The 7127-nt window shown below is 37.5% G+C and overlaps 1 pseudogene; it reads right to left on the bottom strand.

Moving 5' to 3' along the window:
- Positions 1 to 1803: 1803 nt before the first annotated feature.
- LOC120597826 (heat shock protein HSP 90-beta-like) lies at positions 1804 to 5624 on the bottom strand (annotated as a pseudogene).
- Positions 5625 to 7127: the final 1503 nt, after the last annotated feature.

Raw genomic sequence — 7127 nt, 5'->3', positions numbered from 1 at the left:
GTAACTGCCAATTTGTACTTCTTAATCCTTTTACCTTATTCACCTATCTTCCCAGCCCTCCTTCCACTTGCCAACCATTAGTTTGTTCTCTGTATCTATGAGTATGTTTCTGTTTTGTTTGTTCATTTATTTATTTATTTTTAGATAATACATATAAGCGACATCATATGGTATGTGGCTCTCTGTTGGCCTTATTTCACTTTGCATAATAACCTCTTAGGTGCATTCATGTTATCGCAAATGGTAAAATTTCATATTTTACGGCCAAGTAATATTCCATTGTACATATATACCACATCTTCTTTATCCAATCATCTATTGATGGACTCGTAGGTTGCTTCCATATCTTGGCTATTGTAAATAATGTTGCAACAAACATAGGGATGCATACATCTTTTTGAATTAGTGTTTTGGATTTCTTCAGATGAATTCAAGTGGAATATGGCAGTTCTATTTTTAATTTTTGAGGAACCTCCATACTGTTTTCCATAGTTTTGCTCCAATTTCTAATCCCGTCAAATGTGCACAAGGGTTCCCTTTTCCCACATCTTTGCTAACACTTGTCGTTTATAGATTATTGATTGATTGATTGATTGATTGATTTATAAACTGCGTCTTCTTTATTTTGCATATTTTAATTTCAGAGCAAAATAAACAAAACACACCACAACATCCAAACCCAATGTTAAATGCAGGAAAGGAAGGCTTGAGGCCCTTGTGTCCTGCCTCAGGCGGAAAAGAGAGAAAAAACTATTAGACATCAGCAGAGGAAACAAGGTGGGCCAGGGCCATTCAGGGCTGCTGAAGGAGCCATGGAGACACTATAGAGGGCACAAGGTCTGCAGGTGGAAACTCCTTATCTACTTCTTCCATGCAAGAGGCATTCTTATCACTCTCAGGAACAGGGGGAATGTCATCAAGAACAGCAGCATTGGGTTCTTCTGCTGTCACTTCATCTTCATCAATGCCTAGACCTAGCTTGATCATGTGATAGATGCAGCTGGAATGGGTCTAGGAATCCTAAAGTGAGAAGCCAGAAGAGAGTAGTGCTGTTTCAAATAGCAGCATCACAAGATCCTTGACAACCTTGTCATTCTCATCTTCCTCTGCTTTCTGTCTCAGAGTCTCCACAATGAGTGGTTGGGGTTGATCTCAATGGGGCTGATGCATTTCGGTCATCACTTATCCCATCACGGAATTGCCCTGAAGTGCCTGGGCTTTCATGATCTGCTCCACGTTGGCTGTTCAGCCTTAAGTGCTAGTCACAATGCAGCAGGGTGAAGACACAAGCCTATTGGGGATTATCACTTTCTCAACCTTCTTATCTAAGATTTCTTTCATGAGTTTACAGATGTTCTCAAACTTGGCCTTTCTCTTTCACTTTCTTTTTCTCCTCTTTATCCTCAGGTAGTTCCAGGCCCTCGTTAGCAACTGAGATCAGGCTCTTCCCATCGAACTCCTTGAGCTGCTGCATGCAGTTTTCATCAACAGGCTTCATCATATATACTACCCTGAGGCCCCGCTTCTGCACTCGCTCCACAAAAGCAGAGGTGGCAACCTGCTCTGTGCTCTCACCAGTAATGTAATAGATGGACTTCTGGGTCTCCTTCACGTGAGAAACCTATTCCAAAAGAAAAGTCATTTCATCCCCAGACTAGAAGATGTGATAGCACAGCAGCTCAGAAAGGCGTCACCGATTAGTAGAGGACTCATTAATTCCAAGCTTTAGGTTGTTAGGGAATGCCTCACAGAATTTCTTATGGTTCTCTTTGTCATCTGCCAGCTCAGAGAAGAGCTCAAGGTACTTCTTAACGCCTTGATGTTTCTACAAATGACCTTCAAGATGTTACTCTGCTGGAGCATTTCTCAGGAGATGTTCAGGGGAGGTCCCCAGAGTCAACCACACCACGAATGAAGTTGAGATACTCTGGTATCACCTCATCACAGCTGTCAATGATGAACGCACAGTGGACATAGAATTTAATGTTGTTCTTTTTCTTGTTCTCAAACTGGTCAAAAGAAGCCTGACTGGAGATGAATAGCAATGCCCTCAGTTCTAACTAGCCTTCTACAGAGAAATGTTTGACTGCCAAGTGGTCTTCTTAGTTATTGGTAAGGCCCTTGTAGAACTCTCCATTTTCCTCTTGAGTGATGTCATCAGGGGTTCTGGTCCAAATGGGCTTGGTCTTGTTCAGTTCTTCCTGATTGATATATTTCTTCTCAATCTTCTTTGTTTTCTTTTTCTTATCCTTAGCACTATCATCCTCCTCACCTGAGCCCACATCCTTAGTCTTGAGCTTCTTCTCATCATCTTTATCTTCCCCTTCTTTCTTACTTTTCTCTTTCTCTGCTTCATTATCACTGATTTCTTTTTCTCATCCCTTCTCCAAATAAAGGGCGGTGGGGTAACCTATCTACTGTGAGTGCTTCTCTACCACTTCTTTGACCCACTTCTCCTCTAAGTACTCTGTCTGGTTTTCCTTAAGGTGGAAGATCACTTTGATACCGTGGCCAATGGGCTCACCAAGGTCAGCTTGTACAGTGAAGGAACCCCCAGCAGAAGACTCCCTGGCATACTGCTTATTAACATTGTGCTTTGTGATCACAACTACTTTCTCTGCCACCAGGTAGGCAGAATAAAAGTCAACACCAAATTGTTCAGTCATGGAGATGTCTGCACCAGCCTGAAGAGCCTCCGTAAATGCTTTACAGTACCAGACTTGGCAATGGCTTCCCGATTATTTATGAGATCAGCTTTAGTCATGCCAATACCTGTGTCGACCAGAGTCAGAGTGCATTCCTGGGGTTTGGAGATTATGTCAGTTTTCAGCTCTTTACCACTGTCCAATTTGGAAGATGAGTCAGGCTCTCATAGCATATTTTATCCAAGGCACCAGAAGTGATACTGATTAATTCCAGAAGGAAAAATTCCTTCCTGGAATAGAAGATATTGATGAGAGACATGAGTTTGACATTCTGCCTGGAAGACTAAAGTCTCCACCTTCTCCTCTCCATGGTGCACTTCCTCAGGTGAAGAGATACAAGTGCTAGAGAGCAAGGTGAGCAGGGACTATGGCTGGCTCACATACCACTGTTGATTTATTGAAGTGAAGCAATATCTCATAGAGATTTTAAATTGCATTTCTCTGATGACTAGTGACATTGAGCATCTTTTCATATGTCTATTCGTCATGTGTCTGTCTTCTTTGGAGGAATGTCTGTTCAGGCCCTTTGCCCATTTTTTAATCAAATTGTTTTCTTTTTTGGTTTTAAGTTACATGAATTCTTTAAATATTTTGAGTATTAACCCAATATCAGATGTATCCTTGGAGAATATCGTATCTCATTTAGTAGATTGTCTTTTTGTTTTGTTGGTGGTTTCCTTTGCTGTGTAAAAACTTTTTAGTCTGATGTAGTCCCAACACCATTTATTGAAGAGACTGTCTTTACCTCATTGTATATTTTTGCCTCCTTTGTCATAGATTAAATGGGTGTATAGGCATGAGTTTATTTCTGGGCTTTCTATTCTGTTCCATTGATCTATGTGTCTGTTTTTATGCCAGTACCATGCTGTTTTGATTACTATAGCCTTGTAGTATAGTTTGATATCAGGTAGCGTGATATCTCCAACTTTGTTCTTCTTTTTCAAGATTGTTTTGGCTATTTGGGGTCTTTTGTGGTTCCATATAAAATATAAGATTATTTGTTCTAATTCTGTGACAAATGCCATATAGATCACATTGAGTAGTATGGCCATTTTAATGATGTTAATTATTCCTACCCATGAGCACGGTATATACTCCCATTTATTTGTTTCTTCTTCAATTTCTTTCTTCAATAACATAATTTTCCAAGAATAGGTCTTTTACCTCCTTGGTTAAATTTATTCTTAGGTATTTTATTTTTCTGATGTAAATGTAAATGGGATTGTTTTCTTAATTTCTCTTTCTGATAGTTCATTTTTGGTGTGTAGAAATTCAACTAATTTCTGAATATTAACTTTTATCCTACTAATTTACTGAATTCATTTATCAGTTCTAACAATTTTTTGGTGAAATCTTTAGGATTCTCTCTATATAGTATCGTGTTATCTGAAAATAATGACAGTTTTACTTCTTCCTTTCCAATGTGGATGCCTTTTATTTCTTTTTCTTGTCCAATTGCTCTTTTTCTGTCCTTTGATTCTAAATGATCCCTTTGGTGAGTAGAGTAATCTTGGTTGTAAGTCCTTGCTTTTCATCACTTTATCACTTTGAATCCCTTCTGGCCAGCAAAAATTTTTTTAAATTTAATTTTATTTATTTTATATTAGTTTCAGGTGTATGTTACATTGGTTAGACATTTATATAATTTATAAAGTGATCCTCCTGATTACTCTAGCACCCATCTGGCACTACACACAGCTCTTACAATAATATGGACTATATTTCCTATGCCGTACTCTACATTCCTATGGCTGTTTTGTAGCTACTAAATTGTACTTCTTCATCCCCTCACCTTTTTCACCCAGCCCACAATCCCTCTCCCCTCTGGGAATCACCAGTTTGTTCTCTGTATCTGAGTCTGTTTTTGTGTAGTTTGTTCATTTCTTTTGTTCTTTAGATTCCACATATAAGAGAAATCATATGACATTTGTCTTTCTTTGTCTGACTTATTTTACTTAGCATAATATCCTCTAGGTCTATCCATGTCATTGCAAATGGTAGGATTTCAGTTTTTTGATGGCTGGGTAATATTCCATTACGTATATGTACCATAACTTCTTTATCCAATCAACTATTGATGGACACTTAGGTTGCTTCCATATGTTGGCTATTATGAATAGCACTGCTGTGAACATAAGGATGCATAGATCTTTACAAATTAGTGTTTTGGTTTTCTTTAGATAAATACTCAGAAGTGCAATTGCTGGGTCAAAGGTGGTTCTATTTTTAATTTTTAAAAATTTATTTATGTATTTTTATTTATTTATTATTAATTTCAAGTATACAGTACATTGGTTAGACATTTATATAGTTTATGAAATGGTCCCCCAAATTACTCTATATTTGAGGAAACTGTTTTCCATAATGGCTGTACTAATTTGCAATCCCATCAACAGTGCACAAGGGTTCTCATTTCTCCACATCCTCATCAGCACTTGATGTTTTTTGATTTATTGATGATAACCAATCTGAAAGATGTGAAGTGATATCTTGTTGTGGTTTTAATTCGCATTTCTCTGATGACTAATGTCTTGATCATCTTTTCATATGTCTATTGGCTATCTGTATGTCTTCTCTGGAGAAATGTTTATTCAGGTCCTCTGCCCTTTTTTTTTATTACACCCAATGACCTTTTCCCTAAATTTTTAAATTTTATTATTATTATTTTTTTAAGTTTATTGGGGTAACATTGGTTAATACGATTATATAATTTTCAGGTGTATATACTCAGTTTGACATCTATATATTCTATTGTACGATTATCACCCAAAGTCTAGTTTCCTTTGGCTACCATATATTTGATCCCTTTACCCACTTTGCCCTCCCTCTACCCTGCTATATTTAACCCCTTTTACCCCATCTACCTCTCCCCTACTCCCCTACTCCCTACCCTCTGATAGCCACTCGTCCATTGCCCATGTCCATGAGTATCTGTTTGTTTGTCCTGTTCATTTGTTGCTTTTAGGTTTAAATCCCATATATAAGTGATAACATGTGATTTTCAACATTTTCTGTCTGGCTTATTTCACTTAGTATGATTATTTTGAGGTCCATCCATGTTGTTGGAAATGGCAGAATTTCATCTCTTCTTATGGCTGAGTAATATTCCATTGTATATATGTACCACAGCTTTTTTTGCCAATCATCTATTGTAGGATACTTTGGTTGCTTCCCTGTCCTGGCCACTGTGAATAATGCTGCTATGAACATCGGTGTGCAAATATTTTTTTGGATATGAGTTTTCAAGTCTTTGGGGTAAGTACCCAGTAGATGGATTGCTGGATCATACGGTAGATTCATTCTTAGTTTTTTGAGGAAACTCCATACTGTTTTCCATAGTGGCCATACCAATTTGCAGTCCCGCCAGCAGTGTATGAGGGTTCCTTTTTCTCTGCATCCTCTCCGACATTTGTTATTACTTGTCCTATTGATCATAGCCATTCTAACAGGTGTGAGATGGTATCTTGTTGTGGTTTTGATTTGTATTTCCCTAATAGCTAGTGATGTTGAGCATCTTTTCATATATTTGTTGGCCATTTGCATGTTCTCTAGGAAGAAGTGTCTGTTCAGGTCTTCTGCCCATTTTTTGATTGGATCATTTGGTTTTTTATTGTTATTGAGTCATATGAGTTATTTGTGTTTTGAATTTAGGCCTTTATCAGAAGTGTTGCTTGCAAATATATTTTCCCATTCGGATGGTTGTCTCTTTACCTTGTTGATGGTTTCTTTTGCTGAGCAGAAGCTTTTTTAGTTTGATGTAGTCCCATTCATTTATTTTAACTTTTACTTCCCTTATCTTTGAGGTCAAATTCATAAAATTCTCTTTAAGTCTAAGGTCCTTGAGTTTAGTTCCTTTGTTTTCTTCTATGCATTTTATTGTTTCAGGTCTTGTATTCAGGTCTTTAATCCATTTGAGTTAATTTTGGTGTGTGCTGATAGACAACAGCCTAGTTTCATTCTTTTGCAGGTGGCTTTCCAGTGTTCCCAGCACCATTTATTGAAGAGGCTTTCCTTTCTCTGCTGTATGTTTTTGGCTTTTTTTGTCAAAAATTATTCGCCCATATAAATATGGGTTTAATTCTGGACTCTCGATTCTGTTCCACTGATCCATGTGTCTGTTTTGCTGCCAATACCATGCTATTTTGATTACTGCTGTTTTGTAGTATAATTTGAAGTCGGACAGAGTGATGCCTCCAGCCTCGTTCTTTTGTCTCAGAATGGCTTTGCTCTGCCCAGTTTTTAATTAGATTGTTTGTCTGTTTGTTTGTTTGTTGTTGTTGTTGTTGAGTTGTATAAGTTCTTTATAAATTTTAGATATTAACTCCTTGTCAGATGTATCATAGGCAAATATCTTCTCCTATTCCATAGGTTATCTTTTCATTTTGTTCATGGTTTCCTTTGCTGTTCAAAAGCTTTTTAATT

This window comes from Pteropus medius, unplaced genomic scaffold (genome assembly GCF_902729225.1).
Source record: "Pteropus medius unplaced genomic scaffold, Ma_sr-lr_union100, whole genome shotgun sequence".
In the NCBI taxonomy this organism is placed as follows: domain Eukaryota; kingdom Metazoa; phylum Chordata; class Mammalia; order Chiroptera; family Pteropodidae; genus Pteropus; species Pteropus medius.
The sequence above is the reverse complement of the archived record's forward strand: the minus strand, read 5'-3'. Positions and strand labels throughout refer to the sequence as shown.